Here is a 16,611-nt window from a genome sequence, read left to right as displayed (position 1 = left end):
CCTTGATTAGGAAATAGCAAGGGCCAGTTTTCTATCTCAGCTGAGAGTGATAATGGACATCTGAAGGCCTTCTACCCAGACAGCGAACTCTGCAAAGGTAAGGAAGCCTTTAGTTCCACTGTCAATCTTGGACCTGATGTTAGTTATTGATTGCTACCTAACAAGATCCCCCTAAATGAGAAATTCTTTGTCAGTTTCAGGGACACAGGAGGCTGGGCATAGCCCAGGGTATAGTTAAGGTGCTGGCTGGGTGGCAGTCATGTGAAGTTCCAATCAGAGAGGATCCAATTACAAGCTTGCTCTCTGGGCTGCCGGCAGGATTCAGTTCCTTGTGAACACCTGGCTAGAGGCCACTCCAGGTCTTTGCCACGTCATCTCTCCCATCTGGCAGATCCAATATGGCAACTGGCTTCTCTCAGACAAAGAATGCCAGAGAATTCGAGAAAGGGGGATGACTCTCTTTCTATAACCTAGCTTCAGAGGAATGGCTAACCCATAAGAGGGACCTCTCAGAGGCAAACTCCTATATCATGTCCCTTTCCTTATTTTTGGCTAAAAGGCTATTGTGCAAGCTAAGCGTGGCCATATCACACATACATAATACACATGTACATGTGCTCCATGACTGTGAACTGAAAGTGTTCTCTACCATATCCCTTAACTGGGCATCTTGCGAAAGGGCCAAGCCCTATGTGAACATGTGTAGAGTGCCTGAGTAAAATTCCTTGCTTTCTCTACTGAGGGAAACATTGCTTTGGAAATACCCCTGTACTCTCTTGCCTACTCCAGGCAATAGCTATCTCTCTTCTCTTTGATGCCAAGCTGTGCTTATGGTGACTTTGTACTCATCCGGCTAGAAATCGATTGTATTGGGTTACAGTGTGACCCCTCCACTCTGGCCAGAGTCTCTCCGTGAGACTGGCTCATTAGGTCTAACCTCTATTCACTTCAAGATTACCCAGAAACACAAAAAGCCACAGAAGCATGAGCCAGAAGATTCTTCATCAGAATCCAAATTTGGTCAAGGAGGCTTCAGGGAACAAGCCTGAGAGAGGTCTAGTAGTAAAACAAAACCCAGGGAAATTACAGAAGGATTCTCAGATGCTTTAGTGGGGCCCAAATATGGTCAAAAGAAGTCTGAGAAGGCTTTTCTGGAACAACTCGAAGAAGTCTAGCAGAGAAAAAAAAAAAGAAAAAAACCACAGAGAAATCACGTCACCCAAACTGGTTTCCGGAGGGAGGGGCAGAGACTCATGGACCGCAAGATCGCAGAGAGTCAAAGTGAAATCTAGGCTCGATTGTGAAATCTGGAGTTAGCAGCAGCTAGGGCCCCGTGCCGAATTCTTAAATCTCAGCAATGTTAAACGTGGTGTCACTATTTCCTCTTGTGGCAATTGATAATAAACCTCAATTTGTATAACGAAAGGAAATATTTATGTGCAATGTTAAACTTTTCCTGCCGAATCTATTACAAATATGGGCAAGAGAAGCCAAATAAAGCAACTAAATAAAACCCATGCTTATGGTTCTCATAACATAGTGATCATTATAAATCTTAAAGTTATGGCTGGAGAGATGGTTCAGTGGGTTAAAGGCACTTGCCAAGAAACCCAATAAATCTGAGTCCCATCCCCGGGATCCACATGAAAGGAGAAAACATAATCCTAGGTGTCCTTTGGCTTCCACGTGCATGTGTATTTGCTTACACCCCATCCATTCGCCATGCACACATGACATATAGGTAAATATAATTAAAAGATTTCACAAGTATGTTTGTAAATATAAATTTGTTTTGGTACATATCAATAAGCACAGAGAAACTTTTTTAATGCTGAAGTTGGAAAGGCAAGGCCAAAGATAATTTTAAATCTATTGTGCACTAGCGTAAGCCCTTGGAAAGGCTAAAATAGCTTCAACGTGCTAAAGTTCTTTTAAAAAAACCATTAGAAAACGTGCAACTTTACAGTGACTGCAAACGCAGCCAAAGGTTTTTATAGGACTGGCTGGGTTTGGCAAAGGGGCCGTGCTGCTGGCTCCCAGCTCCCTCAGCACAGCTGTGAAGAATATCCTGTCGTCTGTTTACATATATCCATGCTCCGGGAATTGAACAATTAAAAGCCGTGATGGGCTGGCTTCCGCTGCAGAGCTGGTGGGAGAAGAAAGACTGTAGCTTCTGGGAAGAAACAGGGAGGGGAAATCACAATGACTTGGCAAAGGGGGATTCTGGAATTGGCCAGGTCTACTCAAAGCTGGAGGGAGTCTGTTGCAACTCCGAGAAATAGGACTGCATGGTCTTTACCGTCCACAGCTCTCAGACGCTCTTAATTGTCTTTAGCCAGGAGGGATTATCCAGAAGAAATAATACTGTACATAACATGGGAAATTTTTATCTTACGGATGGATTCATCTAAACAGAGAGAAATAGTGGGTCCAGATTTCTTTCTCTATTTCATTTCCCAGCTACCCAGCCTGCTTCGCACTATAAGGGACTAGGAAATGACTTCCAAGTGGTCAAGAGTCCAGTCTCAACAGCCACATCACTGATTTTACCTGATTCATGCTGATGACAACTTCCTTTTCTTGGTGATGCTTCTGACCCACAGGGCTGTGGCCTGGCAGCTGCTGGCTGCCCAAAGGATGATTTGGGGTCAGACAGCTATTTACTGGTCATAAAATCAGGGCTGAAGACTATTCATGCAATCACAGCTGGTTAGATAGGAATAATCTCTAAGAGCATCAGAAGGCAGGCCCTCTGAGCATAGCCACCTGCTTGAAGTCACCTGAGAAACCACAAGAAGAGAAGACATAGAGCCTGGGAACTTCTGCTTACTTCTATCTGTCATCTATTTGTCTGTCTGTATGTCTGTCTATAATATATCTACCTATCATCTATCTACCTACCTATTAGTTTGTTTTTAGTTTTGTGAGACAAAATTTTTTATATAGCCCAAGCTGGCTTCAAACTCACTATGTGACTGAGGCTGGCTTTGAATTCCTAGTCCTCCTGCCTCTCTCTACCTCCCAAGTACTCAGAATATACACCTGAGACATGACCTTGCCCAGCAACTTCAATTTTATTTGACCTATTGAAAAAAATTGTCTATTTATTTGCTGTGTGCATGTGTGTCCCTCCGTGTGTGTGTGGGGGGGGGATGCCTGTGCCAATGGACACATGAGGACAACTTGAGGCAGTTGGTTCCTTCCTTCTACCATGTACATCCTGGGGACAGAACTCAGGTCTTCAGCAAGCACTTTTAGCCAGAGTCATCTCACTAGCCCAATTTCATTTTAAAAGTTCCCAGGGTGACTTCAAGAGACACTGGACTGAACTGGGTTCCTGGCTTGCTTGGCTGCGGTGTGATGTGAAGCTTTGCTCTTGCCAACATGTGGGAACTCTGTTCATCCCTCAGACCGGATTGCGTCCACCTGGAGAGTGTTGGCCCATTTGGTCGATACTACAATAGAGTTAAGAACATGGAACAGTGGCAGAGCAAAAGAGGAGAGAACACAGCTTGGGAGGGAGCTCCTTTCACTGACTGACTCAGTAGAGAATATAAGGAAATGACACTCGGGCCAAAAGCCTGGGAGAAGGAGCCATGCTGAGGAGGAGGGCTTGGGGGGGATAAAGCAACAATGAGAAAGTCCTGGTACAGGAAATGATCTGTCACGCTCAGAAAACTGAAGTTTCAGAGGCTAAAGATGCAACTAGGAAGCGGGAAGGTATGAGAGCAGGCTGGGCAAGCCCAGGAGAGGAGGGGGCTACCCTGTCCTAAATACTGAAAGGTTTTCATTTAGGTGTAGGAAAGTCCCGGGATCTAAGTAGTTGGGTTGAAGGGAGTGGGGTGAAATGTGTGCTTCAGTTAGGATGCTATGGCAACAATCCCAAGGAGGGGGGAGGCTGGCTTGAATGGAGCAGGTGACAGTGGACAAAGTGGTAATGGACTGGCGTCAAGGCCATTTGGACAGAGAAGCTGCAGAGGCCATTGGGCTGCAAAGGGAATTAGGGAGAGTTTAGAACAATTCAAGTCAAGACCAAGCCCAGTTTTCTGGCTTAAGCATCAGCTAAAGAGTCATTATCTTCCAACAACTGTCAGAGTTCAATTCTCCATAGCTCAGACTTGGAATGTCAGGGGGTGTGGTGGTTCATCATCAGTATCACCTTGATGAGGTTTAGAAGGACCATGAAAACGCACCTCTGGGCATGAATGCTCTGCTGTTTCCAGAAGATTTCACTGAGAAAGGAAGATCTGCCCTGAATATGGGATGTACCTTTTCATGGGTGGGGGTTCAAGTACAAAAGCAAGTGAGTACCAGCATCTCTCTATCTCTCTCTGCTTCCTGGCTAGAGATCTAATGTTATAGCTACCTCACAGTACTGTGCCAAGCCTCCCTGGCAAGATGGTAAAATTGTGAACAAAATGCCCCCTTCCTCCTTAAGTTGCCCCTTGACAGATTCAAAGTGGCCAGGGACAGGTGCAAGAGGTGTATCTGGGACTGCACCCTAGGGACCCCAAAACTATAGGAGCATTTCTATCTGTGGGTCAGAATAAGAAAGAATTCTCAACCCAACACCACTGGCATTTTGAATAAGATACTTCAGTGTCAGGGGTGTGGCAGGAGGAGTCCACACACCACGCAATGTTTATCAGGATCTCTGGTCTCTACCAATAGAGTCTAGCCACATTCCCTGCGTTGTGATGTCCTGAAGTATTCCTTGAGGGCAAACTGACTCAGCTTAGGTTGGGGACGCAATACCAATAATCCTTGATAAACCTCAATCTAAACCTAATTCACAGCAAAACAATGATAAGTTACACAAATCACTCCGACATTCCTATGGACAAGCCTATGAAATTGATTGACTCAAATCAAATCAAGCACGGAGCTTCACTTTGCCCCCACCCCATTCGAGGTAGACTGGCCCCAAGATAACTGTATGACCTTCAAACTCTCTGTCCTTTGTCTTCTGACAGTAAGACACTCAACGGTGTGGGGAGGAGAAGGCAACAAAGAATATTCCAGTTTCGCACCTGCTTGCAAATGTTTCATAGTTCAGAATTACAGAATGATCTAAGGATTTCCAAATACTATTTGTAAAGTGATCTATAACCCAGACCAAGATGTTCAAAGAATCCAATTTTCCGGAATAGGAGCTAACTTTAGAAAAGAGAGAAAGAAAGGGGGATGCTGCCAAGTTGTGGCATTTGCAAAGCACAGCAACTGGATTGCAGGCTGTTCTGGGCCAACTAATGTGGGTGCTAAAAGCTGAACTCGGGGTCCTCTGGAGGAGCACTCCACGAGCCGCTGAGCTGTGCTCCCATCCAATACTAAAGACATTTTAATAAGCAAATATTTTGCCCCCTCATGTCAGTTAAGTCACAATCACTGGCCTGAAGGTTTTGGATGAACAGGACTCAGAGATCACATCCAGATACAGCAAGAACACATTTGTTAAGATCCCTTCCTTCTGTCTCCTTGAGCAGGCGAGTAACAGGAAAGATGTGCCTATAACGTGTGTCAATGTGAGCAGCCTAATTTCTTTAAATTAGTCACTCAAAGTCTTAACTTACATAAATTTTATGGGTTTTTGCCAGTGCTGTTTGGTTTGGGGGTTTCGTTTTGTTTCATTGAGACAGGGTCTCACTATGTAACCCTAGCTAATCTGGTACTTATTAAAGACAGTCAGGCCGATCTCAAATTCACAGTAATCCAACTGCCTCAGCCTCTAGAGTGCTGGTATCTTAAGCATGCACCACAACCAGTTTTCTGTTCTGTGTCTTGTCAGAATTTATAAAGAAGACAGGGAACAGGCCCAAGAGGGTCTTTTGGAAGACGCTGTCCTTGAAGGAGGAGAAGGCAACCGTCAGGATAAAGAATGTTCCAGTCAACGTGACAAGACCCTGCTGGGTAGGAACTTAGTGCTACGTCCTGGAATCTATGAGAAGCGAGCATAGAATTGGGATAAAGGGACATAGGTCTGGGAAACATGGATAGAGCAGGCTAAGCCAAGTTATAAAGATCCCGATAGGAGCCATTTGGTAGATTTTTAATCAAGGCTTGATTTCTGTCTTTAACCGCTAAGTCAGAACTCAATGCTAAGAATGGGCAGGGATGAAAACGAGACTGGAAGCAGAGAGGCTAGCTACGATGTTACCTACCACAGGGTCAGAGCTCCTGGAGGCTTGGACCAGGAAAGCAAGGGGGGGGGGGGGGAGGTGAGAAGTGGAGGGTAGGAGCTGTCCCTTTTAAATAGACATTTGGTCTTGGTGACAAGTTGGATTTGAGGACCTCAAAGATGTTTCTGATGGCTGACTTCTGACTCAAAAGGCTCACCACAGTGTTACTTAGGCAGAGAAATGGGCCTAAAAGATGGAGAATCTATGGGTCTTTTTTGTTTGCTCTCCTGGGCCACAAGAACATGGCCAAGGTCACACTTTGGTGGAGCCACAACCTGAGCCCGGAGATACATCTTTGGAAAACATCAAGCCGGGCTTGAGCACTCAAAAGAGACACCAAGAAAGCCCATGCAAGCAGCACTCCTTGACATTGTGGCGATCTTTGACATTGTGGCAATCCTTGACACTGCCATCAGCCTTGGACACTGGACTCATACTTGTGAAATATGCATCTAATTTTTGAGCAAAGTGTGCAAAGAGAAGGACAAATTGGCAAGTTCTGCTTTATGGACAGAGATGATGGTTAGCCAAAGATGGGCCCCTGGACATTCCTCAAAATAGTTTGTTCTCATCCACACAACTCTTCCTTCTCCACTGAATTCCCTTCTCCTGAAGCAAGGCCTACTGTTACTGCAGATTATAAACCCAATATCAACTTATTTCATACTCCCTCTGTTTAAATATTTGCTTTGAAATAGAGTGTCACTTTGAGAGCCAGACTAACCTCAAACTTGAGGCAATTCTCCTGCCTCTGCCTCTAGAGTGCTGGGATTACAGGTGTATACCACCTTAGTATTCTGTTTATATTTACTCTTCTCTCCCAGTCCCAGCAAGCCTATGAGTTCCACAGCAAGGAACACCACACTTGCTTGGCTCATGAGCTGACACAGAGCTTGGAGTACAGGGTAGGGGTGGCCCGGGGCTGGGTTGCTAGAAGGAATGGCTCCTCTTGTAGCACTGGTGCTCTTTGCTCAGTGCTTGTGGATCAACTGCTTGCCTGTACGCATGTGCTCCACCCCCTTTTTGAACACACTCCTTTCTCACCCTACCAAACTGGGACCGACCTTACAGTGGTGGTAAACAGAGCTCTGGCGCTCTAAACAAGACCAGATGTACGTACTTCTGAGGAGTGTCTTTAGAATCTTTAAGCAGCCACCTCAGCACAGCGCATTGAGTATGCTGTATTTAGAAACTCATACTTCCTTTTGCAGCTCAGGCTCAGTCAAGGAAGTTATCCTCACCCCTTTCTCTTTCTCTACACACCTACCTACCTACACACATACACACGCACACACATACGTGCAAACACACACACTTATTTGTCTAGAAATCCTATGCTATTGACTTTCAATTTATCATGTTAAAACTTATATCTATATCCATATATCTACACCTCATTAACCCCCCCCCCTCCGGTGACATCTAATCATTATGGCTTCTATCACACCTTGCCGATGTAGCCTCTTGCCCGATCTCTCGGCTTAGGACCTCCCACCCTGGTCTGGTCTATAACCAGCAACCAGAGTGACCCAGACCAGATCCCACCCCTTCCATGAGTGACATCCTACACTGATCCCCTGTCTCATACAAGTCAGAGGCTAAGTCCTTATAAAGCCTGGGAGGCCCTACAAGGTCTTCCTCTAGCCCTCCCTCTATGCTCACCTCCACCCTTCTAGTTTGTTTTCTCGTTTTTGTTCATTTTGATAGACTCCTGCTTATAGTGCTGACCAGTTTAAAAGTCCTATCTACTTGCCTCAGTCAAATGCAGGAGTTACAGGCAGACATAGCTCCATCTGGTCTCTCTCTCTCTCTCTCTCTCTCTCTCTCTCTCTCTCTTCTTTGCTCCCACAGTGCTGTCTTTTTTTTAATCAGAGCAGCCAGGTACTCACACTTTAAGCCTCTGCCCTGCACTCTACGGTCCCCCGCCTCCTGCCTCAGATACTCCATAGGTCCCCCTCTCCCCTCTGCACTCAAGTCACCTTCTCAGGAAGGACACTTCACTTCAGTGGAAACTTGTGCCCTTGATGGCCCATTCTCTTGCTATGGCAAAGCACATCTCTTGGTGTGCACTATATAACCAATCTGTTTGTTATGTATACTTGTCTGTCGCCTCTTGAATTAGACTTCCTAAAGGACATATTTCTCTGCGAATTCACCGACACATGCCAAGGCTTGCCACACAGACCTATGGGGTGTTGGACTCACCCACTGATTCAGAGAGACAGCAATATGTGTTCTAAACTTTGAAGTCCAAGAGGCTTCTCTGGGAGATGACACAGGAGACAAAAAGCTCCATTCGCAAAACTTCCACCACTGAAGCCAAAACTCAAGAAATGGAACTAATTCATCCCTAAAGCTTAGCCAAACTTGTCCTGTCTTAAATAACCTTGGTCTCAACAATCTTAAAGGTCCAAACATGTTAGATGCACATAGCTCACTGTAAAGTGGTGGTCAGATAGTCCCCCCCTGCCATCTACAGTGTTCACATTTCCCTCTTTCTGAGAGGTTGTTTGGTTTGGTTTTCTTGGGACAAACTCCCATGAAGCCTAGTATAGGTAGCTGAAGCTGGCCTTGAACTTGATCTTCTTGCCTCCACCTCCCAAGTACTAGGATTACAGGCACACACAACACACAGATAAATCCACTCTCCATTCTCACTCCCACCCTTATGCTAAGGATTGAAGCCAGGGTCTTTATTCTTTGTTGTTATTGTTTGTTTTGTTTTGTTTTTCGAGACAGGCTTTTTCTGTGTAACAGTCCTAGCTGTCCTGGAGCAAGCTCTGTAGACCAGGCTGGCTTTGAACTCACAGAGATCCACTTACCTCTGCCTCCTGAGTGCTGGGATTAAAGGCGTGCCCCACCACCAGTCTTGTGTGTGCTAGGCAAATACTCTACTACTGAACAACACACACATACCTTCCCCTTTTTTTAAAGAAAGATTCTTGCTATATAGTTCAGGTTGGCTTTAAACTTGTGATTCTCCTCCTCCCTCAGCGTCTCCAGTGCTGGGATAATGGGTGCTCTAGACAATACCTGATCCATCTGAACATCTTCTTAAGGAGACACAACAGTTTGGTGACCCTGTCATACTTCACTACATAAATGATCCTTTGCCTTACAACTTTTATTAAAGGCTGCCCATTCTACACAAAGGTAGAAAACAATCTGACACTTAAATATTCAATTAAAAGATTTTTTAAAAATTGAGTGATTTTTTAAAAAAATTGTTTCCATTGATGAAGAAAGCTAGGATTCTTTCTCCACCCAAAATGTCATCTCAAAGGCATTTGTGGTCTGTAGAGACGACATAGTCATGGGGCCACAGATCCTGAGCTCAGACACCCAGGATGGCACAGAGTAAAATCAACTACATGGCCACAGCAGGCCAGCTGGGTGACAATAGCAAATGACCTTCACTGAGAAAGAGCAGCAGATTTTGGGGAGATGGCTGCTATCATGCATCTTTGATATTACTCCTGGCATCCCGGACTTCTTTGGTGGAAACGTGACACTAGATACTACATATCCTCAGTCCTACTTATGAAGAAAAGGTTTTACAAAGCAAGCACGCCACACCCCACATGAACAAATAAGAACATAAACTAACCAGTCCCCAGCAACATCATTCACAAGCTAGAGGAGGAGACAAGCCAAATACAATGGCTTTGTCAAGTGACTAGTTGGGTAGAGATGGATAGTGGAATACTATTCCCCCTTATAACAGAAGAAAATTCAGACACATGCCATGCCAAGGATGAACCCTGGAGCCACCATGCTGAGAAAAATAAGCCAGGGACAAAAGAATAAGTATGATTGTGCTCAACATCAGATGCCATAGAGTAGTAGGGTTCATGGTGACAGAAAGAGGAATAGAGACAGGGGCTCAGGGATAGGGAGACATGGAAAGAGCTGTGTGAGACACGGAATGACTTTGATGCTTGTTACAGAATAATAAGATGTATTTAGTGCCACTGAACTACACTCTGAATGTGACTAGCATGGCCAGATTTGATATTTTGTACATTTAACCATTTGCTAAATTGTCCATGGAATCAGATTTTGTACTATGAAGATCACTGTCATCCCAGAGTCATCCTGCTACCCAAAGCAGGACAGGATTTCACCTAATCACATCTCCACAGCCTGCCCCGCTGCCCCACCACACATATAATGTCCACGTAGAGTTACAAGTTCTAGAAGTTTGTAAAAAGCTGCTAGTTCAAGCCTTAGAAGACTCATGCACTCAATGCAAAGACAAGACCAGTGTTTCCCAACCGGAAGTGAAGAACACCCATGCTATCTCACTTGCCTGTGCCAAGTCACATGGGCAGGCTTAATATCCACTTTCTCATGGAGCACAGACTGTGAGCTCACTGTGTCCCAAGCAGGTAAAATAAGAATATGTGTATATCACACCACATTTTATAAAATTAATCATGTATTCCTCTCATGGGCACATGTCCTATGAACAAGAGAGACTAACAGGCAGCGTGTGAGGACAATATTTGGTGTCAAAGAATCTGTTTGGGATTTTCTAGCTCAACCCAATTTGGGTGAAGATTAGAAAACTGATTTCAAACACAGCCTACCCTAAATCAAACAAACCTCAACTCTGGTGGAACAAAAGCCACTCAGCAAAGAAACAAAGCCATAAAACAACAGTCGTGTAAATAGAGAGCTAGGCTACCAGGCAAAGGTCAGGCTCCACACACGCACAGTAGAAGCTAACTTCTAAACCCTGTTAGTAGGGAGCAAACAGCCTTCACCCCCTGAAAGGTATTCAGTGTGATCATCCCCAAGGAGTCCAGTATTTGTCCAGCGTGACACCTCTGATATCATGGCCAGCCCCATCTCTCACACCTGAAAGGCTAGACTTGGAGACTGATGATAAACCATGCCCACAGAGATGGAAGAGTCCCCAACTCAGCCATCCAGACCTCAAACCTAAGATCACCTCATGTAGAGACAGCATCCAGAGCAGTAGAGAGAAGCTGGTCAACTCTTTTTTGGACTTATCGATTTGTTTATTTCTTTCTTTCTTTGTTTTTAATTTGGTTTTTTGAGACAGGGCTTGGTTGTGCAGAGCCAGCTGTCCTCGAACTCATTGTTTTTATTTGTGTGTGTGTGTATGTCTGCCTGTTTGTGCACTGTGTGCATGCAGTACCCTTGGCGGCCAGAAGGGAGCATCGGACCACCTGAGTGAGGTTACAGAGGGTTGTGATCCACCAAGCCCGTGCTGTGAACCACACTTGGGTCCTTTGCAAGTACAGCAAGTGCTCTTAGCTGTCAATCCATCTCTCCAGTTCCTAAGCAGAAATCTTATCAAAGAAGAAAACCAACTCAGAGACCCTTAATAAACTTGACAACCTTCCCTAAAACAGGAAGGTCAACTATTGGCCTAATTGAAGGAAATGAATGAATGAGGTTGCTTCAAGTTTCACTGGTATGTACCCAGGCTCCACAAACCATGAGGCTCACATACTACTCAGTATGAACCTGGAAGGAAAGAGGAGGAAGGAGACGAACAATGCCGAAACTCAAGGGGTAAAGAAGGCACTGTAGTATTCTGAGTGTCCTATGAGCCTCTGTTGGGCAGGAGGCGGGTAGCACCCAGTTGAGGGCATCCTGAGTCCCTGGGGCTGTGACAGACTGAACTCATCCTCCTGAAAAGTGAGAGGTCAGATTAGCTCCCTAGTCACCCAAGCACTTCAGAACAATGACAAGGATTTGAAGCTTAGAAACTTTCTTCCCATGTCCAGGTGCAAATGTGCACCTGTGTTTGCTAAACAAATGCTAACATATAAGATGAATCCCGTGTTCCCCACAGCCCGGGGAAAGGCACTGCACACGGAGCAGCAGCGCCAACACAGCCGCACCCATGACCACCCTTTAGTAAGCTCTGCGTACTCTCCTTTCCCAAGTGCTTCATTTGAAAACTCATTCCATCACACCATTTCCAGGTGGAGAGGCCAGGCGGCTGTACACTCCCTAGGTTAGATAACTGGAGAACAATGGAGCAGGTGTAGGCACCAACCTGGGGCAGAGGAGGTAGAAGCCAGCATCTCTGCCTTGCCACTGCTTCTGGACTCTGTTCACTGGGACCAGTTATCAGAACAGGCCCCACTCTGGGCAGATAATTTATTTAAAAGAGGCAATTTGCTCAGAAGTATCGGGAGGCTTACTACTCTGTGCCTAAGTATGAACTGATAAGTCTCCTGGTTTATAAGAATAAAAGTGAGAAAGAAGGTATATATGCCACAATCACATATATTCACATATGCATTTTTTTCTATAACCTATCCTCCATGAAATTAGGTCCTTATTGACATGGAGAGCTACAGAAACTCTTAGATTTGGCTTTGCTTTTGCATGGGCACTGGGATGGGATTCAGGAATAACACAAGTGGGAGGATGAAAAAGATGAGCCGTGTGTGTGTGAGTGTGTGTGTTAATTCAGCCTCTTTGGACACAAGTTAATTGTTACACTAAAAAAAAAAAACCTATCAACAAATGCTGGATCTGATAGAATGACATAAAAATGGCAAAAAAAAAAAAAATGAAAACAAAAACCCTCACACGATATCCAAAGACACCCCACCCCCTGCAAAGAAAAATTCCTCTGGGAGATAAACCTAGAAGCAGACATAGAACTAAAAGTAAGTTCTTAAACCTTAAAGGCCCTCTTGGCAGGAGCTCTTATGAGGAATGGACCCAGCAAAATTTGTACTTGTCCCTAAAGAGTCAGTTCCTCTGTATCCAAAGGTCCAAAGGTTTCTTTTACAAACTAAAACGAAAGAGCAAAGCCAATGGTAGAATTAAAAGCTCTCTAGAGTTATAAAAATCGCCTGTGGACCACGAATATGGCTTCTGAAAAACTAGCACAGAATTTAGTAGTAAGACAATAAAATGTTAACATACTAATGTGCCTGTTAACATGTTCAGACTCCAGTACCAAGCAGCAATAATGGGTAAGTACCAAAGACTCAGGCTGGCTTTTTACAGACATGTCAAAATCTGGGAGGGAAATTCAATGGTAACTCTGTGGCTAGCTTATACCCAGCGCAGCAAAAATTAGGATTTACATAATAAAATAAGCCAGGTGTGGTCCCAGTCTCAGCACTAGGGAAGGCAAGCATCAGGAATTCAAGGTCATTGTCCACTCCTTAGCAACAACTCCTTGAGGTCAACAAAGGAGACCTGTCTGGAGATAACCATGATAATCAAGACAGATAATGAAAAATAAGAACATTCTTCCAAGAAAGAAAATAAAGCAGCATTCAAACATCTACCATTTATAAAGGACACACACACCCTCTTCCTTCTCGCCAACCCTCCCCACCCCAAATACTGTTTATCTTTTTCACCCTTAATAAACGAGCAAACTGGCGTTGTTACTAGCGAGATACCTGCTGAACTCTAAAACCATGCATTTCCTACTACTCCTTGCTTTAAAGTGTGTGTGTGTGGGGGGGGGGGGGTTGGGGGTGTTGGGGTGTGGGGGATGGGAATGGGGTGGGACAGAGAAGCACTCAGCAGCCCAGGTGATGCTTTCCCTCAGCTCCAAGATCCCAACACCTGAAGTGAGGCTGAACGTGGAGCTGGCCCTGAACTTGGTTTACTTCCCAGTTAAGACGTGTTTTTAACTAAATCATTTGCTCCCGGAAATCACTGTTTTAAATCACCATCTTAAACAGAAAAAGAAAATCCTCTGAAGTCCCCTATTAGGAAGAGATAACCAGTAAACTTGGGTGTGAATTGCCCTTAAATAACAAGGAGAATTTGAAGGTGGCCAACGCGGAGCTGACAGGCGTGCTGGATGCGTTGGTTGGTATCAAGTAAGCCACACGGGTCCTTTGGCCTCTCTTTGGTGCCCAACACAAAGAACCGGTGAAAATTATCCCAGTGCGGTCCTTAGAAGACAATAAACGAACACGGCGCTTACGGACTCTCACTGAAAAGAACAAGGAAATATCGCTACATAAAGAAAACCATTAGCAGCTTCAGAGGAGTAATTGGAGGCAGGTGTGATGGCTCCCCTGAAATTAATCAGCTAATAACCATTCATCATCCTTCGCACAGTCTATGCATTTATAATCGGGTTTAATAAGGTCTTAACAAAAGATGGAGGAATGAACGGCACTTTAACCTAACACAAGGGTTCTGCTTAGACGATGAAAACCAGAGCTTTGACCTCAAGTATCCTTTGCTTTTCCTCTTTGGAAACGGACCTCTCTTTACTATCCATGGGTAATAAATATATACAGCCTTTATAGCTTTTCTTCCTCGAGGCAGTTAGCCTTCCCCTGTGGCCAAGGAGTGCCTGGTGTCTTCACGTACTTCGCTCGTGTTATCTGGTTTAATGTTCTAGGGGTTAAGGGGAAGAATTTCTAAAGCAATACGTCTTTTTAAAAGGGGTGGGGGAGCGAATCTTTCCTTCGCTCTAACAGAGTGGGCGATTCGCGGAGCCAGGGGGACTCCACAGAGCTAATAACCACCAGAGAAGAGCTAGAAGAATGCCTAAAGCACCGAGGGCAGGCCAAGGGGACCAGGGAGCTTGCTGGGTCTCATATAGAGCCTTTCGCTGTCTTGTGCCAATTCCTCGCCGCTGGTGCTCTTTGCCACAGCGGTCTAGAGATCTACATTCAAAGCCTCCCAGGGCAGAGACGTACACGCCTACAACTCTCTTGGAGGAGCTGGCCAGACATTTCTTTCTCTTTGGGCTGAGAGAGTTAGCCAAGAAATGATTTAAAGCCCCGGCCCTGTTCCATGCCTCATCTCCAGCCGCCTGACGCGTTTTCCTTCAACAGGCGCCGAGAAGTGACAGCTCCAGGCATCAACCCGGGGATTAAGGACAGCCAGCCGTCGGAGTTAATGGGCACGACCCCACAGTCACCCAGAAAACTATGTGTTTTCTCTATTACTCCCCCACTCTTTCACTGATGCACACTGAAGGAGCTTGGGAGGCAATGAGTCTCCCTTCATCCTTCCCAGCAGGTGCGCCGCGGCCAGAAACACTCCTCCCTAAGTTCATTTTCGGGCGCACTGGATCGCCTTTGCCCCAAAGTCGATCAGTGGAAGATTCCCAGAAGGGCGGTGGTCCTCTCATGACAGACAGAGACACTTTTCAAAGATCCCCAATCCTGTCTTGGCTTAACTCTGGGATCTTAACTCCCGACATGTGTGTAGCAAACCAATGAAAAATATAATACCCAAACAGCTCCCGGGAGATTCCTCCCCCGAACAGGTGAAAACCCTGAAGACCTGGGAATGTCGCTCAGCTTGTCCTTTGCCACCCGTGGACCGCGGCGGGGGCTGAAACTTCCGGTACCACCACCCCAGCCCCCCCAAATACCACTTGTCCGGGCTCGGGAGCCTGGGGGCTCGGACAGCTGCTGCCACCGCATCGGGGATGCGTGAAATCCACTAACCCGTGAATCACCGAAGGAGTCAGGGGACCCTGCCGGGCTGATTGGATCCCAGAGGTCGGGGAACACCGGCGCTTTGCCCTTCTTACCTAGTGCTCACTGGGCCCCAGCTGGGGCATCCGCGGGGTGCGCGCCGCTCCAAGGCTTGTGCGCACCTGGCCGCCTCCCGCCCGGCCCCAGCGCTGCGGCTGCGCTAGCGCTGCATGGCACACAGGGGCTGGCCGGGGGCCCCGGGAAGCCTGTCCAGTTGGCCGCGACTCCTCCGGCTCTCGTGGCTCGCCAAAGGCTCCCCGCCTTCCCCCGCCCCGCGACAGCGCGCCCTTCCTCGGCGGCCGCCCTTTTCCCTCCGCTCTGTCGGACCGGACAAACTGGTTTCTCTGCTCCAGGGAGGAGCTTCTCGCCTCCCCCTAGCAGCGGCCGTGGCCGCGCGCGGCTTGGGGACCAGGCTGGAGCTGGGGCCGGGGGCGGGTCCCGCCGTCTGCCCTCCCTCGATCCCTCCCTGGGGCGGAGAGGTGTTGGGCTGCCAGGCCTGGGGCTGGTTTACTCAGCCTTGCTCTAGTGCGAGGTCCTAGCGCCCCAGAGGCAGGTGGCCACCCCTGACCGTGACCATCTTAAGCCTATCCTGTGATCCTGGCTCTCAGGGCACTCCTGCTCCCTGCTTCACAGTCGCGCGCCCCCACGAGCTTCGCGTCACTTTCCCATCCACTGTGGGCTTGGCTGCAGGCCGGAGTCGGTGACCCTGCCAGCCCGGAAAGCTGGCGGGGTTACTGAGAGCCGGGGACCCGAACTCGTTCGGTAAGAGGAGCCGCGCTCGCTCTCGGCCAAGTCACGTCTAGGGATCAGTCACCGAAGGCGGTGGAACAGAGGGCGCTAAGTCTCCTAAGACTTCGAGAAACTGTAATTGCAGCAAGCTCACATTCTGCTGAGTTGTGGCGCGTGTTTAGGACCTTGGGACCAGAACAAACGATGGTGTAACAGGATAACAGTGTTATGGTTGCAAGATTCATACC

The 16,611-nt window shown here is 46.7% G+C and overlaps 1 protein-coding gene across 1 annotated transcript in view; it reads right to left on the bottom strand.

The window, feature by feature from the left end:
• Positions 1-15,908, bottom strand: part of LOC121440633 (phospholipid-transporting ATPase IC) — a 115,148-nt gene extending 99,240 nt beyond the window's left edge. The window contains exon 1 of the mRNA XM_041641415.1: positions 15,691-15,908. The gene's annotated coding sequence lies outside the window, so the exon portion shown is untranslated. The remainder of the gene's footprint in view (positions 1-15,690) is intronic.
• Positions 15,909-16,611: the final 703 nt, after the last annotated feature.

This window comes from Microtus oregoni, unplaced genomic scaffold, assembly GCF_018167655.1.
Source record: "Microtus oregoni isolate MIOR12 unplaced genomic scaffold, Mior012 000069F_ref0000032, whole genome shotgun sequence".
NCBI lineage: Eukaryota > Metazoa > Chordata > Mammalia > Rodentia > Cricetidae > Microtus > Microtus oregoni.
This window is presented reverse-complemented; position numbering and strand designations above follow the sequence as displayed.